Source organism: Symphalangus syndactylus, chromosome 9 (assembly GCF_028878055.3).
Source record: "Symphalangus syndactylus isolate Jambi chromosome 9, NHGRI_mSymSyn1-v2.1_pri, whole genome shotgun sequence".
NCBI classification, from domain to species: domain Eukaryota; kingdom Metazoa; phylum Chordata; class Mammalia; order Primates; family Hylobatidae; genus Symphalangus; species Symphalangus syndactylus.
The window spans coordinates 64,470,563-64,488,226 of NC_072431.2; the positions used below are offsets into that span (position 1 = coordinate 64,470,563).

A 17,664-nucleotide genomic window follows, 5' to 3' on the forward strand; every position below is an offset into this window, starting at 1 on the left:
GAAAATAAGCTCAGCACTCCCACTGATTCTACGTGATGGTGAGTTGTAGACTTATTTCATTATATATTACAATGTAATAATAATAGAAATAGAATGCACAATAAATGTAATGCACTTGAGTCATCCCCAACCCATCCCCCCCACCACCCCACTGAATTGGTCCTTGGGAAAATTGTCTTCCACAAAGCTGGTTCCTGGTATCATAAAGGTTGAGGACTGCTGCCTTAAAACATTCTGCCTTGTGACTTCTTTGTGGCCAAATCCAATAGGCCTTTGTCCATGTTCATCCCACTTGACCCATCTGCAGTGCTGAGCACTTTTTCCTTCTCAACACACTTTTCCTTCTTGGCTTCTGTGACGTGTTCTTACCTGGTTCAACCTAAGCTATTTTTTCTCACTCTTCCACCAATTCCTCTCTAGCAGCTCCTTAGCATGGGTGCCCACTTTTTCCTCTCTGCGCTCCAATCCCCTAAATGTGCATGTGTGCTTTGGGCAATCAGGTCCACTTTGATGCCTTGAACTGACATCCACTTGTTGATTCCGACTCTGTATTTCTGACCTTGACCTGCAAACTTATATAATAGTGATATTGGTCTAAGTCATACTCATTTTAGGACCTGATCTTCAATGAGCCTAATTCAGCCAGGTACTATTCTGAGCACTTTGTATGTGTCATTTAACTTGATCCATGAACCCCTTTGTAGCACTTATTATTATTGTCATTGTTATTTAAGGAAAGTGGAGTCTCTTCGATGCCCTCAGCTGAATGTTCTACAAATCAAGACCTATCACTTCCACTTCCTTCATATCTCATGAGTTCTCCTTCCCATCTCCATCTGTGGTTTGGACTCCAATACCTCTCTCCTTGACAACTGTAGCATCCCTCTCTCCCTTCCCTTTCCTTCCTCCCTTCCTTCCTTCCTTCCTTCCTCCCTCCCTCCCTCCTCCCCCTTCCCCTTCCCCTCTTTCCTCCCCCTCCCCCCTTTCCTTTCCTTTCCTTTCCTTTCCTTTCCTTTCCTTTCCTTTCCTTTCCTTCCCTTCCCTTCCCTTCCCTTCCCCTTCCCCTTCCCCTTCCCCTTCCCCTTCCCTTTCCCCTTCCCCTTCCCCTTCCCCTTTCCCTTCCCTTTCCTTTCCTGCTCCGGGGTTCAAATGACTCTCCTGCCTCAGCCTCCTGAGCAGCTGGGACTACAGGCACGTGCCACCATGCCCAGCTAATTTTTTTTGTATTATAGTAGAGATGGGGTTTCACCACGTTGCCCAAGGTGTTCCCGAACTCCTGAGCTCAGGAGATTCACCCGCCTCAGCCTCCCAAAGTGCTGGGATTACAGGTATGAGGCGCTGTGCCTGGCTGGACAATTGTAGCATCTTTCTAACATCCTACAGTCTCAAACTCTTCTGCAACTATCCTTATTGCACCAGGCTGACCCTCCTAAAATAAAACACCATCTATCTGCCCAGCTTGGACCAAAACTTGGGATGAAAGCATTTTCCCCTTGTCTTCTGTCTCATCTTCAGCACAGATTTTTGCACCCCCCCAACCAAATGCATTGCATATTTCCACTTAGTTTTGCCATCGTCTTCCAGCCACCCTTCCTGGGGCTACATCTGCCATGAGGTAGGGTACGTGTGGCTCCTCCCTATGCCTCCTCCTTCCCTTTGGTGCAGGGCTCTGAGCATGCCTGGAGCAGACCTCTTCTGGGGTCTGGACATGAGTGTTCTAGAGTGATTTACACTTGGGTGGGATTAAAACCATGCTGCATCTTTGCTCCCTGGGCCCTACTAATCAGTAAGCCAGTTTTCTGTTTTTTTTTGTTTTGTTTGAGACAGAGTCTCACTCTGTCACCCAGGCTGGAGTGCAGTGGTGTGATCTCGCCTCACTTCAACCTCTGCCTCCCGGGCTCAGGCGATTCTCCTGCCTCAGCCTCCTGAGTAGCTGAGATTACAGGCATGCACCACCACACCCAGCTAATTTTTGTACTTTTAGTAGAGACGGAGTTTCACCCTGTGGGCCAGGCTGGTCTCGAACTCCTGACCTCCAGTGATCCGCCTGCATTGACCTCCCAAAGTGCTGGGATTACAGGCGTGAGCCACCGTGCCCGACCGTAAGTCCAGTTTTGAGAAGGACATCCCGTGTATTTTGCAGAAAGAACTAGAGTGGGCTGGTTTGCACACAGCCAGCTGAAGCTCATACAGCCCTCGGACCCGGAGCTCATAATCTGGGCCAAGATATGGTGTTCACATTCCTTGAACGCTGGTCAGTTACCATGCCCCACGATCCTTGCTCAGGGTTGGGGAGGCAGCGGGGGACTCACCTGGCCAGCCATTGCATTTCAGCAAAGACAGACTCAGAGAATAAGCAGGGCAGGCCCCAGGCTTGACAGGAAGATTCTGGGGAGTAGAAAGACTTTGGGAAGGCATTCCTGGGTGTGATTAAAACAGCATGTTCCTTTGAAAACAGAAGAGAGCAGCCACTGTTCCCCGGTGTTTGCTCAGAGCCTGAGTGACCCAGACAGTTTCTTTCCATTTGCTTGATGGGCTGTGATGACAGCACTTGCAGCCACTGAGCCAGCGCAGGCTGGTTGTAAGTCACAGGGGTTGCCCATTCCTGGAGGAGAAAAGAGTTTCAAATTTCCACCAAGAAAAGAATCTGTCAGTGTCTTTCAGAAACCCCAGGCTGTGAGAAGTGTGGCCATGTGCTTTCCCCTCCAGCCAACCACAGAAAGGCTAAAAGTAAAAGGACCGATAAAATCATCCCATTGTCTTTTAGGAAGAAGTTTGTTTTAAGTAACACCCTTAAACTTGTTCAAATAAGCATTTTTTTTTTTTTTTTGAGACGTCTCGCTCTGTTGTCCAGGCTGGAGTGCAGTGGCATGATCTCGACTCACTGCAAGCTCCGCCTCCCAGGTTCACGCTATTCTCCTGCCTTAGCCTCTTGAGTAGCGGGACTACAGGCGCTTAACACCATGCCCGGCTAATTTTTGTATTTTTAGTAGAGACAGGGTTTTACCATGTTAGCCAGGATGGTCTGGATCTCCTGACCTCGTGATCTGCCTGCCTCGGCCTCCTGAAGTGCTTGGATTACAGGCATGAGCCACTGTGCTCAGCCTTTTTTTCTTGCTTTGTCACCCAGGCTGGAATGCAGTGGCATAATCTCAGCTCACTGCAACCTCTGCCTCCTGGGTTCAAGTGATTCTTCTGCCTCAGCCTCTTGAGTAGCTGGGATTACAGGTGCTTGTCACCATGCCTGGCTCATTTTTTGTATTTTTAGTAGAGATGGGGTTTTGCTATGTTGGCCAGGCTGGTCTCGAACTTCTGACCTCAAGTGTTCCACCCGCCTTGGCCTCCCAAAGTGCTGGAATTAACAGGCATGAGCCACTGCGCCCGGCTTCAGCTAAGTCTTTTAATCCTTGGACCATGCCAGTAATTTGTCTTAAAGAAATAATTAGAGGCTGGGGATGGTGGCTCACACCTGCAATCCCAGCACTTTGTGAGGCCAGAGTAGGTGGATTGCTTGAGCCCAAGAGTTCGAGACCAGCCTGGGCAAAACAGACCTCGTCTCTGCAAAAAATGAAAAAATTGGCCAGGTGTGGTGGCATGTACCTGCACCTAGGTACTTGGGTGGCTGAGGTAGGAGGATCGCCTGGGCTAGTGAGCTGCAGTGAGCTATGATCATGCCACTGTACTCCAGCCTGGTTGACAGAGCGAGACTCTGTCTCAAAAACAAAAATTAGAAAAGATTACCCAAGATTTATACAGAAACATACTTGGCACAGGGTTTTATCATAGCAAAAACAACAAAACAGTATACACATGTACACATATAGACACAGAAACATATTAAATATACAATTATAGGGACAAACTTAATGTAAGTACACTCATGTTGAACTCTGCTTAGCCATTTAAAAAGCATATTTTCCAGGAAATATGAGAGACCTAGAAAAATGCTCATACTACAAAATTAAGCACATAAAACACATATATGTGAATAGAAGAAAAATGGAAAAGAAATATTCTCAAATACTAATAATTTCTAAGAAACAGGATTACAAGTGGCTTTTAAAATGTTATCTGTTATACTTTTATGTACATTCAAACATTTTCAACACCATATGCTGAGGTTATAGTCTATTAAAAAAAGACATTAAAAAAGATATTTAGGCTGGGTGCCATGCTCACACCTGTAATCCCAGGACTTTGGGAGACCAAGGTAGAGGGATTGCTTGAGAATGAGCTCAGGAGTTCGAGACCAGCCTGGACAACGTGGCAAAACCCTGTCACTTACAAAAAATACAAAAATTAACTGGGCATGGTGGCACACACCTGTGGTACTAGCTACTCAGGAGGCTGAAATTGGAGGATTGCTTGAACCTGCAAGGTTGAGGCTGCAGTGAGCTGTGAATGCGCCATTGCACTCCAGCTGGGGTGACAGAGACCTTGTCACTAAACAAAAAGCGAAAAACTTAAAACCTTAACAAGGTCAGTCTTTTCCTGGTGTGGAGTTCAGGAAATGAGATTCACCCCATGGGTCATGTGCACATGTTTGTTCTATTAGGAATGAAGGAACAAGAGGACCAGGGTTACTGGGCACAAGCAAATAATCACACAAGAAGCGTGAGACATTATGACTGTCTTTGGATATCTGAAATGGAATCAGGGTCTGGGATGTCCCAAGGGCTAGGTCAGAGCTGCCCCAAAGAGATCAAAGCGGTCTTTTTTTGTTTTGTTCTTTTCTTTTCTCTCTCTCTCTCTTTTTTTTTTTGAGGTGGAGTTTCACTCTGTCACCCAGGCTGGAGTGCAGTGGCATGATCTCGGCTCACTGCAACCTTCACCTTCCAGGTTCAAGCAATTCTCCTGCCTCAGCCTCCAGAGTAGCTGGGATTACAGGTGTGCACCACCACACCCGGCTAATTTTTTGTAGTTTTAGTAGAGACAAGGTTTCACCTTGTTGGTCAGGCTGGTCTCGAACTCCTGACTTCAGGTGATCCACCTGCTTCGGCCTCCCAAAGTGCTGGGATTACAGGTGTGAGCCACTGCGCCCAGCCTGTTTCTATTTTTTAAGAGACAGGGTCTCACATTGTCACCCAGGCTGGAGTATGGTGGCGTGATCATAGCTCACTGAAACCTCAAACTCCTGGGCATAAGTCATCCTCCTGCCTCAGCCTCCCAAGTAGCTGTGACTAAAGGCGCTTGCCACCATGCCTGGCTAATTTTAAATGTTTTGTGGAGATGGGGTTTTACTGTGTTGCCCAGGCTGGTCTCAAACTCCTGGATTGGAGCAGGAGCTTGCAAAAAGGGGTGTGTTGCATACCATGCCCCCCGACCTCTGCCTACTATAATTGTTAGTTGTAGTTGGCTGAATGGCACCTCCCCAAGCCAGAAATCTGGGGTCATCCTTGTTTGATTTCTCTGCCAATCGATCTCCAGGTGCATCTTTTAAATGGTCTTAAGAAATATCTTCTACATCTCCATTGCTTTATTTCAGGAAACCCTCATCTCCTGACCGGGCTATTGAAAAGACTCCCAGTTTTCCCTCTTTCAATTTGAGCTCATCGCTACAGCCAGACCATTCTTTCTGAAATGCAAATCTCCTGCTATACCCTTACTTAAAACCCCTTCATGGCTCTCCATTGCTTTCAAGATGGAATCCAAACTCAACCTGGTTTACAAAGTCCTTCTCAATCTAACCCAACTGAGTTTCTCAGCCTCATCTCTCCATCCTTTGCCTCATGCCCTTTGCTCTCCTTGCCACTCAAGTCTCCTAACTGATCCCTGAAATTGGCAGGCCCTTTCAACCCCCATGCCCCTATTCCATCGCCTTCCTCTTCATCTGGGAAATTCTTTTCATCCCTTTGGAGTCAGCTCACTGTCGTCCCCCACCAAGCAGAACACATGTCCCCCTTCACTGCGTTTCCTTAAAACCACACAATGCTTCTGTTCACATTCATGATCAGTTGTTGGTGGCTCTCCTAAATGCTTTGGTTCAAAGGAATCTAAGGTTGCTTCTCAGTTATGGGAGATGAGTCAGGATGTTTGTTATTATTGCAGTATAATAAATCACCCCTAAACTTAAAAGCTTAAAATGATAATAATGATTTAGTTTGCTCATGAGTTTGAAGTTTGAGCAGGACTTAATGGTGACAGCTATATCTGCTTCATATGGCATTAGCTCGGAAGATGGACTGAGTGGATCAGCTGGAATATCCACTTCCAAGATGGTGCACTCACATGGCTGGCAAGCTGGTGCCGGCTGGCTGTTGGCTGGGAACTCTTGTCTGGGGGTCTCAGTTTCTCTCCACATGGGAGTCTCACAGGGCTTCTTGGGCTTTCTGGTAGGGTGGTGGCTACGTTCCAAGAGTGTTTCAAGAGTCCTTGGAGGAAGCCACTTCTGCCACATTTAACTGATCAAGCAAGTTACTAAGGCCAGTCCAGATCCAAGGAGAGGGGAAGTAGAATCCACCTTTCAATGGGAAGAGTTACAAAAAAGTTTCCCTGGACATTAAAGAGGATAGGGATGTCACAAATAATGGCCTATTTTCTAATTTTTTTCTAACCAACAAAAGTAATCTCACAGTAGGATAATATGGATGTTCTTGAGATTGCAGAAATATTAAAACCCTAGAGCCAATGTGTTGGATCTTGCAGTTGGAATGAGTTGCCTGGGAAGGCCTTCAGCTGCCCACCAGGATAGGTGGACAAACATGGGTTGGCAACTGCTTTGTGGAGATGTTGTAGAGAGCAGTGAAGCTTTAATGGGATTGGCTTGAGGAAAAGGAAATATATTTAGTTATATTTATTAGTTGCCTGTGAACAGCTATTGTCATAACGTTAGCCTGGTGTTCCCATCTCCAATTATTAGGCTCTGGGATTGAACAGAGACTGGATGATGATGGTGGTGGTGCTGATGGTGGTGATGATAGTGATGATGATACTGATGGTGGTAATGATGGTGATGGTAATGATGGTGATGGCAGTGTTGATGATGATGGTGATGATAATGGTAGTGACAATGATAGTGATGATAATGGTGGTCATAACAATGATGATGGTGATGGTGGTGATGCTCGTGATGATGATAGTGATGATGGTGATGGTGGTGATGGTAGTGATGATGATGATGGTGATGGTGATGATGGTTATAGCAATGACAATGATAATAGTGATGATGATTGTGATGATGATGGTGATGATGATGATGATAATGGTGATGATAATGGTGGTGATGATGGTGGTGGTGATGATGGTGATGATGATGATAGTCACGATGATGATAGTGATAATGGTGGTGATGATGGTGATGGTGATGATGATGGTCATAGTGATGACGATGATAAAAGTGATGATGGTGATGGTGATGATGGTGGTGATGGTGGTGGTGATGACGGTGATGATGATAGTCATGATGACGGTGGTGATGATAGTGGTGGTTATGATGGTGATGGTGATGGTGATGATGGTGATGGCGATGGTGATGGTTATAGTGATGATGATGATGGTCATAGTGATGATGGTCATAGTGATGGTGATGGTGATGATGGTGGTGATGGTGATGGTGATGGTGATGATGGTGATGATTATGGTAGTCATGATGATGATGGGGATGATGATGGTGATGGTGATAATGGTGGTGATGATGGTGATGGTGATGGTAATGGTGGTGATGATGGTGGTGGTGGTGATGATGTTGATGGTGATGATGATGATGGTGTTGATGATGGTGGTGATTGTGATGATGGTGATGGTGATGATGATGATAATGGTGATGATAATGGTGGTGATGATGGTGATGATGACGATAGTCATGATGATGATGGTGATGATAATGGTGTGATGATGGTGATGATGGTGGTGATGATGGTGATGATGGTGATGGTGATGATGGTGATAATGATGGTGATAATTATGATGGTGATGTTAATGATGGTGATAGTGATGATGATGGTGTTAATAGCTAACACGTGTAAAATGTTTACTAATTGCAGGCACTATCCTATGTACTTTCTCTATATTAACTCTTGTAATCCTCATAATGACCCTATAAATGAGGGCATATTACTATGCCCATTTTACAGCTGAAAAAACAGGCAGAGAAAGTTTACATAACTGGCCCAAAGTTGCTTAGCCAGCAGATGGTGGAACTGGCTGGCCATCTGGTGGGTGTGCTGGGAAGACTTCCTGCCCAGTTTGGGATATTGGCCTTATGGTCTCTGGGTTTCATTCTTTCCCTCATGATCCTACTCCTGCCACCTTCTATGAGGGCCCCTGCCCAGCATGTGTCTGGCTTTCTGAATGCAGAAGCACTAGGAACTGGTCTGATATGGAGAGGTTTGCAGGCATCCCTGTGGAACTTTCCATTAAGACAGCTGGTTCCATTTGTACATGCGTAGACTTTACCCTAAGTATCGACATGCTTAACTGCACAAAGATAAGGAATTTGACATTGGAGGGAGTATTCGCTTTAAGATCTTGCCCCATGCACCAACCTTAAATCTTGAAGTTCTGATGTCAATTTAAAATAACACATTAAAAAACACTTTTAAAATCAACTTTGTGGAGGTTTCATTTGCACAAGTCACATGCACCCCTCGAAAGAAGACGGGTAGATGAGCTGTAACAAATGTATGAACCTGTGTCGCTACAAGCACAGTCGAGATCTAGAACATCTCCATCAAATTCCACAAGCTTCTTGTGCTCCATCCTGGGCCCGCAGCAACAGGCATTCTGATGTCTTTTTGCCAGTCCTAGAGTTTCATGTCAATGGCATTTACACTGGGTAGCATGCAGTCCGTTGTGTCTGGTCTCTCTGGTGCATCACAATGACTGAGATTCCTTTGCACTGTGGAGTGGAGTGTATCAGCAGCTTATTCCTTCTAGTGTTCCAGTGTCGGATGCTCCAGCTCCTGTGCTCACTCACCTGTTCATGGGCATTTGGGTGGGAAACAGCCGATTTCGAAGAGTCATACAGGAGGCGGTTCCAGGTTCAGGGGACTGAGATGACAGGGCAGTAGAATAAAACAGAAAATGATCTCTCTGAGACTGTTCTAAGATGGTATGTGCCTCCTTGGGAGACAGTAAGCACCCTAACCCTGAAGTGGAAAATGACTGTAAGATATTATAAAAGAAGTCCGGGTGTGGTGGCTCATGCCTGTAATCCCAGCACTTTGGGAGGCTGAGGTGGGTGGATCACCTGAGCTCAGGAGTTTGAGACTAGCCTGGCCAACATGGTGAAACCCCATCTCTACTAAAAATACAAAAATCACCCGGGCATGGTGGTGCATGCCTGTAATCCCAGCTACTCGGGAGGCTGAGGTAGGAGAATCACTTGAACCTGGGAGGCGGAGGTTGCAGTGAGCTGAGGTCGTGCCATTGCACTCCAGCCTAGGTGACAAGAGCAAAACTTCGTCTCAAAAAAAAAAAAAAAAAAAAAAGATATTATAAAAGAAAATTCCAGACTGGGTGCTGTGTCTCATGCCTGTAATCCCAGCACTTTGGGATTCCAAAGTGAGAGGATCACTTGAGGCCAGGACTTCGAGACCAGCATGGGTAACATAGTGAGACCCCATCTCTACCAAAAAAAAAAATCCAAAAAATTAGTGGGACATGATGATGCATGCCTGTAGCCCCAGCTACTTGGGAGGCTGAGGTGGAAGGATGGCTTGAGCCCAGGAGTTTGAGGCCCAAATGAGCTGTGATTGCACCCTACCTTCCAGCCTGGGCAACAGAGCAAGACCTTATCTCAAAAATAAAATATATATATATATATATTCCAGCATTTGATGAGGAGCTGACTTAAAAATCCTTCGGAGGCAGGGAGCAGCAGGCGGGGTTACAGCTGGTCTGCGTACTGGTTTTGAATGTAACTCTGAACCACCTGGCATATATTTTCTGCACAAATTGGCATCTTTGCTGGTCCTGGAGAATGAAGCAAGATCTTCAAGCAACCCAAACCTCCCACATATGTATCCAAGTTCCCTGGGCACATCCAGGTCCCTTAATAATCTCGCTTTATTTTTTTTTTTTTTACATGTAGCTCTCCTTGTTTAATGCGTAGTTCTCACTCCTTCCTACACACTCCCCCTGCTCTTTCAAGTCAAGTTTAAGGATTTTCTCCCCTGTGGATATCTCTTATTACCCCAGCCAGAGTGAGGGCTCTTTTTGTGCTCCTCCTACCCTTGGCCCATGATCTGAGTTAACACCTATGACATGTAATTATCCTTAGGATTTTCTGCCTCTGTCTCACAAAGCTATAGGCAGAGACTATCTCTTATTCTGCTCCAAATCCTTACTTCCTCGCACAGTGTAGGAACTTCATCAGTGTTTTTATTTTATTTTTTTAGAGACAAGAGTCTCGCTCTGTTGCCCAGGCTGGAGTGCAGTGGTGCCATCATACCTCGATGAAGCCTTGAACTCTTGGGTTCATCAAGCAATCCTTCTGTCTTAGCCTCCTGAGTTGCTGGGACTACAGGTGAGTGCCATTATGCCCAACTAATTTTTGTTTATTTTTTTTTTTTATAGAGACAGGGTCTTGCTATGTTGCCCAGCCTGATCTTGAACTCCTGGCCCCAAGCGTTTCTCCATCCTTTGTATCCCAAAGTGCTGGGATTATAGGCATGAGCCACTGTGCCTGCTACATCGATGTTTTTATTTATTTATTTTTTTGAGACAGGGTCTCACTCTGTCGCCCGGGCTGGAGCGCAGTGGTGTGATCTTGGCTCACTGTAACCTCCTCCTTCAGGGTCAAGTGATTCTCCTGCCTCAGCCTCCTGAGTAGCTGGGATTACAGGCTAATTTTTGATTTCTAGTAGAGATAGGGTTTCACCATGTTGGCCAGGCTGATCTTGAATTCCTGACTTCAAATGTTCCACCCTCCTCAGCCTCCCAAAGTGTTGGGATTACAGGCATGAGCCACTGCGCCCAGCCTCATTGATGTTTTTAAATGAATGACCCTGTCAAACCCTAACCGTAGCAGCAGTACCTGATAGCAGTGAAGCCCTAAGCCTATTTTTAGGGTTTTACGGAAAAACAGTGGGGTGAGGGCTTTACTGCTATCCGGTACTGCTGCTTGGGAACATCTCTCTCTCTCTCTCTCTCTAATCTCTATTTGATTTGTCTTCTTTTTTTTTTTTTTTTTTGAGACGGAGTCTCGCTCTGTCACCCAGGCTGGAGTGCAGCAGCATGATCTCGGCTCTCTGCAAGCTCCACCTCCCGGGTTCATGCCATTCTCCTGCCTCAGCCTCCCGAGTAGCTGGGACTACAGGCGCCCGCCACCACGCCCAGCTAATTTTTTGTATTTTTAGTAGAGATGGGGTTTCACCGTGTTAGCCAGGATGGTCTTGATCTCTTGACCTTGTGATCCGCCTGCCTCAGCCTCCCAAAGGATTTGTCTTCTTGAACCAATAACTCATTGCCACTTTTTAGATAACTTTTATTTTAAGTTCAGGGGTCCAAGTGCAGGTTTATTACACAAGTAAATTTGTGTCATAGGAGTTTGTTGTACAGATTATTTCATCACCTGGGAACTAAGCCTAGTACCCATTAGTAATTTTTGTCTGATCCTCTCCCTCCTCCCACCCTCCACCCTCCAAGAGGCTCCAGTGTCTGTTGTTCCCGTCTATGTGTCCAAGTGTTCTCATCCTTTAGTTCCCACTTATTTTTTTTTCCTTTTCTTTATTTTTGGAGACTGGGTCTCACTCTGTTGCCCAGGCTGGAATGCAATGGTATGATCTTGGCTCACTGCAACCTCCGCCTCCTGGGTTCAAGCGATTCTTGTGCCTCAGCCTCTCAAGTAGCTGGGATTACAGGTGCGTACCACCATGCCCGGCTAATTTTGGTATTTTTAGTAAAGATATGGTTTCACCATATTGACCAGGCTGGTCTTGAACTCCTGGCCTGAAGTGATCCACTTGCTTCAGCCTCCCAAAGTGCTGGGATTACAGGCGTGAGTCATCACGCCTCGCCCTTTAGCTCCCACTTATAAGTAAGGACATGAGGTATTTGGTTTTCTCTTCCTGTGTTAGTTTGCTAAGGATGATGATCTCCTTTTAACAAACTCCAATAACCAGAACTCTTTAGTTCTCAAACTTGATCATTCATTGGAATTACCTAGAAGGCTTGTTAAAACCCTAGTTTAAAGCCCAGAACCCAGCTGGGCATGGTGGCTCACACCTGTAATCCCAGCACTTTGGGAGGCCGAGGCGAGCAGATCACCTGAGGTCAGGAGTTCAAGACCAGCCTGGCCAACATGGTGAAACTCTGTCTCTACTAAAAATCCAAAAATTTGCCAGGTCTGGTGGCGCATGCATGTAATCTCAGCTACTGGGGAGGCTAAGGCAGGAGAATCACTTGAACCCGGGAGGCAGAGTTTGCAGTGAGCAGAGATTATGCCATTGCACTCCAGCCTGGGTGACAGAGCAAGACTCTGTCTCAAAAGAAAACAAAAAAACCCAGAACCCAGCATGCCTAGTCGGTAGATGTGGGGTGAGACTCACAAATGTTCACTTCCCACAAGTTCCCAGGGGTTGTTGCTGTGGCTGGGCTGGGGCCTGCTCTGAGAACCGCTGTTGGAGACCTCATGCACCAGAATGCCAGGCAACACTCAGGCTGCCTTTCAGCCTTTCCATCATCTTTTTTTTTTTTTTTTTGGTTGTTTGTTTTTAGAAGCCACAAAACGTATGCACTGTAGTTTGAGTCCATCAATATATGGCTCAATTTCTGTTTTTAATGATAACTCGAGGAAACAGAAATGTATCTTGTTGTGAAAAATGTTACCTCCATCAAACAAATGCCTAACACCACAGCATTAGAATTGCACTCTGATCTTTCCATTTATTCAAAACAGCATTAAGTGATTTGATTTATTAGTGGCAGCCTGGGCTGGGGGAAGGAGACTCTGATAGTCACAAAACCAACGCATATGCAAAGAGTGGGCTTTGCAATGTGCTTAGAATAAGTGGAGGAATTTCTTTTGAGGAATGTACTTTGTCTAACATGGGAAGGTACATGAAATATGAATGAATATAAGGCTTGCTGTTAAAAATTTCTTTTCATGAGCTACAACATAGACAAATTAGAGATTTAAGTGCAGGGGACCTCAGACTCCAGAGAGCTGGAGAGGGAAGAAGATGGGAAGAGGAAAATAATTTTCTCTTCTTTCTTTTTTATAGACGGGTCTCACTCTGTTGCCCAGGCTGGAGTGCCGTGACGCAATCTCAGCTCACTTCAACCTCCACTTCCTGCTTCCCGGGCGGAAGGCAACGTCCCACTTCAGCCTCCCGAGTAGCTGGGACCACAGGTGTGTGCCACCATGCCCAGCTAATTTTTTGTATTTTTTGGTAGAGACAGGGTTTTGCCATGTTGCCCAGGCTAGTCTTGAACTCCTGAGCTGAAGCAATCTGCTCACCTTGGCCTCCCAAAGTGCTGAGATTATAGGTGTGAGCCATGGTGCCCGGCCAGGAAAATGATTTTCAAACATCCTTGATCACCTGTCTCCCTCTGCTTAGGTGCCTGTAGGCTTTCTTGTGTATTATGTGCTTCTCTTCCAGGCAGAGATGGTGAGGACCTGAGGAGAGGCAATATGCGTATAGCTGAATTTGCTTAAGAGGGATGAGAATTTTATGCAGGAATTAGGCAATCCCAGACATGGGATCTGCCAGCCACTCAGCACTGGGTCAAAATTTTCTAACCTGGGTAAAACTCTGGTCTTTACCAAACTAGTTTCCCACTGTTTCTGGCCACCGTCTCTCTTAGTCTTATCTTTATAGGTCTATGTGCCAACACACTACAAACATACCAAAGAGACCGTGATCACAAATTCCATTAAAGAAGAAGGTGGCCGTTTCTCCCAGCATTAGCAGATTATGTGTACGTGCTTTTCAGGTCCTCAAACAGTTAGGTTCGGTGTCCCTAGGTGAATGACACTTCCTGGGAATCCACAACACAGATAACGATGATCTTAGATCCAGTTGATCAAGGGATTAGGAATCCAGTATAATGGTCTGTGCCTCCTGAGCCTGTGCTTGGTCAAAACTCTTGCTGGAAAGAAACAGAAACCCATCATGCTAGCTCATGGAAAAGGATTACTGTGAAGACACAATAGGCAATGTCATGGTCACAGGAATAAAATATAGCTAGAAACGGTACTGCCATTTTCATTTGCACAAGCCGTGCACTGCACAATTCCAAAGGTATTGTTTGCACGGACCATGAGGTACATAGTGATCTCTTGAGTTGTACAACATGGTGGCATTGAATATAGAGGTTGGGAGAGCCAAGAACTGAGGCCTCTTTCTCCGTCTATCAGTTGTGAGGTGATTACTCTCATTTCTGCTCATCTTTGTGTCTGCCCCATTCCTCTTTCATATTCCTCTGTGTACTCTCTTGCATGTGACCCCCAGGTTACTCATCATGTTCTCTCTCTACTTGATCACCTTTCCATTCTGGTACCAGCCATTGACCATCAAATGTCTTTGTCTCCTATTTCAGAGTTTCAGGAGGGAATTTGATGGGTCTTTGACATACCAAGGATTTGCAGACCATGTATCAATATCCACCACACTTCTGGTTCAACTGGCTGTGTCCATTGGGAGGTAGATGGAACGAAGGTGGAGAGACCTTAGGCCTCTTGGAATAAAACATGTTTAGAGTGTCAGGGACTCTGGGTGAGGAAAGACTCATTGAGAAGGAGGCCTGGCTGAGGCAAGCATTCTAAAATATGCATCATACAAGCCCCATCCAATGTGCTTCTCAAACCTATTCTTTTTTGCCTTTGGGTCCAGGGTGGCTTTTGTTCTCTCTAAGGGATTATGGGATGTTTCTGAAGCTGCCCCAGTCTTAGCTTCCTGGCCTTTTCTCCTGCTATGTCTGAACTTGCTGACATTATACAACCTTCTCCCCATCAGAGCTTCAGCTCTTGGCTAGCCTTTGCAGGGTGGCCTGTTTTCTTATCCCATGCAGCCTTTTTTCTTTCTTTCTTTCTTTTTTTTTTTTTTTGATAGGGTCTTTCTCTGTCACCCAGGCTGGAGTGCAGTGGTGTGATCATGGCTTATTGCAGTCTCAAGCCCCCAGGCCCAAGTGATCCTCCCACCTCAGCCTCCAAGTAGCTGGGACCACAAGCATGCACCATGACACCTGGCTAATTTTTAAATCTTCGTAGAGATAGTGTCTCTCTATGTTGCCTGGGCTGGTCTCGAACTCCTGAGCTCAAGAGATCCTCCTGCCTTGGCCTCCCAAAGTACTGGGATTACAGCCACAAGCCACTACACCCCAGCCTAACTTTTTGAAACCAGTCAGCACCGTATCTTCTGGGCCAGTGTTTATGTAGTGCCTCAATGGGGGAAGATACTCCAATTGAGTGGTTCTGCATAGTTACATTGGCATCTGCTGGAGATGTTAACGCTTCAGTGTTGGACTTTTTATCTTTCTCCCAAACCTGCTGCTCCTGCAGCCATCCTCATTTCACTTAATGGCAATGGAGGCCTTGCATGTGCTCAGTCTAAAAACCCTGGAGTCCTCCTTGGCTACCTTCTTTCTGTTTGCAGCACATCTGACCTTGCAGCATTATCCATACTTGGTTCCACCATCACAACATGCGGTATTTCCTGTTTATCCATGGGGGATACCTTCCAAGACCCCCAGTGGATGCTTGAGACTGTGGATAGTGCCAAATCCTATAGCTACTATGCTTTTTCCTACATGCCTATGATAGAGTTTAATTTATAAATTAGGCACAGTAAGAGATTAGCAACAATAATAAGGAAACAGAACAATTATAATAATATCCTTTTTTTGGAGACAGGGTCTTACTCTGTCACCAAGGCTGGAGTGCAGTGGTGCCATGACTGTTCACTGTAACCTCCACCTCTTGGGCTCAAGTGATCCTCCCACCTCAGTCTCCTGAATAGCTGGGAACTTCAGGCACGTGCTATCACGCTTGGCTATTTTTCAATTTTTTTTGTAGAGATAAAGGTCTCGCTATGTTGCCCAGGCTGGTCTCTAACTCCTGGGCTGAAGCGATCCACCATCATTGGCCTCCTAAAGTGTTAGGATTACAGGTGTGAGCCACTGCACCCTATTTATAATAATACACTTTAGTAAAAGTAATGTGAATGTGATTTCTCTCTCATGAAATAGCTGATTGTACTCCACCTTTCCTTCTTCTTGTGATGATACCAGATGATAAAACACCTACATCTTGAGAAGAAGTGAGGTGTATGATCAGGCATCATGACATAGCGTTAGGTTGCTATTGACCTTGAACACCAATGCTGTGATACCTTGACAGTCCATCTGATAATTGAGACAGCTACTAAGTAACTATTGGGTGGGTGGTGTAAACAGCGTAGATCCACTGGACAAAAGGATGACTCGCATCTTGGGTGTGACAGAGCAGAATGGTGAGAGAATTCATCACGCCACTTGGAACAGCATGCGATTTGAAACTTATGAATTGTTGACTTCTGGAATTTTCCATTTACTATTTTCAGATAACAGTTGACTGCAGGTAATTGAAACCAGGGACTACTGTGTCCTGAATCCAGCCGTTTCTCACCACCCACACTGCTACCACCCTGGTCCAATCCACACTCTTCTTTTTGCTTGGATTACTGCAACAGCCTCCCAACTGTTCTACCATTTCTACCACTGTGCCCTTCCTTTCATCCTCAACGTGCAGCAGAGTATGTGCAGAGGTTAACGTAGAAATCAGACCAGGTCCTCAAAACCCTGCAAGGGTCCCCTTTCATCAGAGGAAAAGTCAACATCTGTAATGGCCTGCAAGTTCCTATAGAATCTGGACCCAGAGATCTCTCTGCGTCTTCTTCATCTACTCATCTCACTTGCTCTCATGCCACCATATTGGCTCCCTGATGGTTTCTCAAGCATGGCGAGCACCCTCCCATCTCAGGGATTTAGTGCTGGCTGTTCCCTCTGCCTGGAGTTCCCTCTCTCCTCTGGAAGCCAAAGGTTATTCCTCACCATCTCCAGGTCTTCCCCCATCACCACCCCATCACTCTTTGTCGCTTTTTGTGGCTGTGGCTGTTTTACTTAGCACCTTCTTAATATCCTATGTGATTTACTTACATATTTTTTTAATTCTGTGTCTCCTTTTCCTCCACAAACACAGGAACTTTTGTGTATTTGGTATTCTTAGCACTGGGTTAGTGCCAGGCACCAAAAACTATCTGTTGAAGGAACAAATGAATCTAGACAAATGAATAGGTGAATCTAAATTTACTTATGGAGGAAATACCAGATACAAACAAATATGACCTACATGTAAACATCTGCTGGCTTTTTTTAACTAAAGATGGGGTCTTGCTATGTTTCCCAGGTTGGTCTTGAACTCCTGGCCTCAAGTTATCGTCCCCTCTTAGCCTTTGGGAGGCCTAAGTTTTCTTAATTCCTTTTTTTTTCTTGGGCAGAAAGCTCCAATACAGACTGAGTTCCAATCGCGGTACTGGCCTCACTGCCTTTTTGTCTCTCCAAGCATCGCTCCCCTGCCAGTGAACCCACGTCTGGGGAGAGAGTCCTCCAACTCACTCCACTCTTATTTTGCAGAATAAATTCACCTGCTGGCCAGGTGCAGTGGCTCATGTCTGTAATCCCAGCACTTTGGGAGGCCAAGGCGGGTGGATTGCCTGAGGTCGGGAGTTTGAGACCTGCCCGGCC

At 45.8% G+C, this 17,664-nt stretch overlaps 1 long non-coding RNA gene across 1 annotated transcript in view; it reads left to right on the forward strand.

Annotated features, from left to right (window-relative positions):
- The window catches only part of LOC129490553 (uncharacterized), a 176,270-nt gene that overhangs the window by 117,201 nt on the left and 41,405 nt on the right, over positions 1–17,664 (forward strand). The window contains exon 2 of the long non-coding RNA XR_008660284.2: positions 10,338–10,465. This is a non-coding gene — a long non-coding RNA (uncharacterized lncRNA). The remainder of the gene's footprint in view (positions 1–10,337; positions 10,466–17,664) is intronic.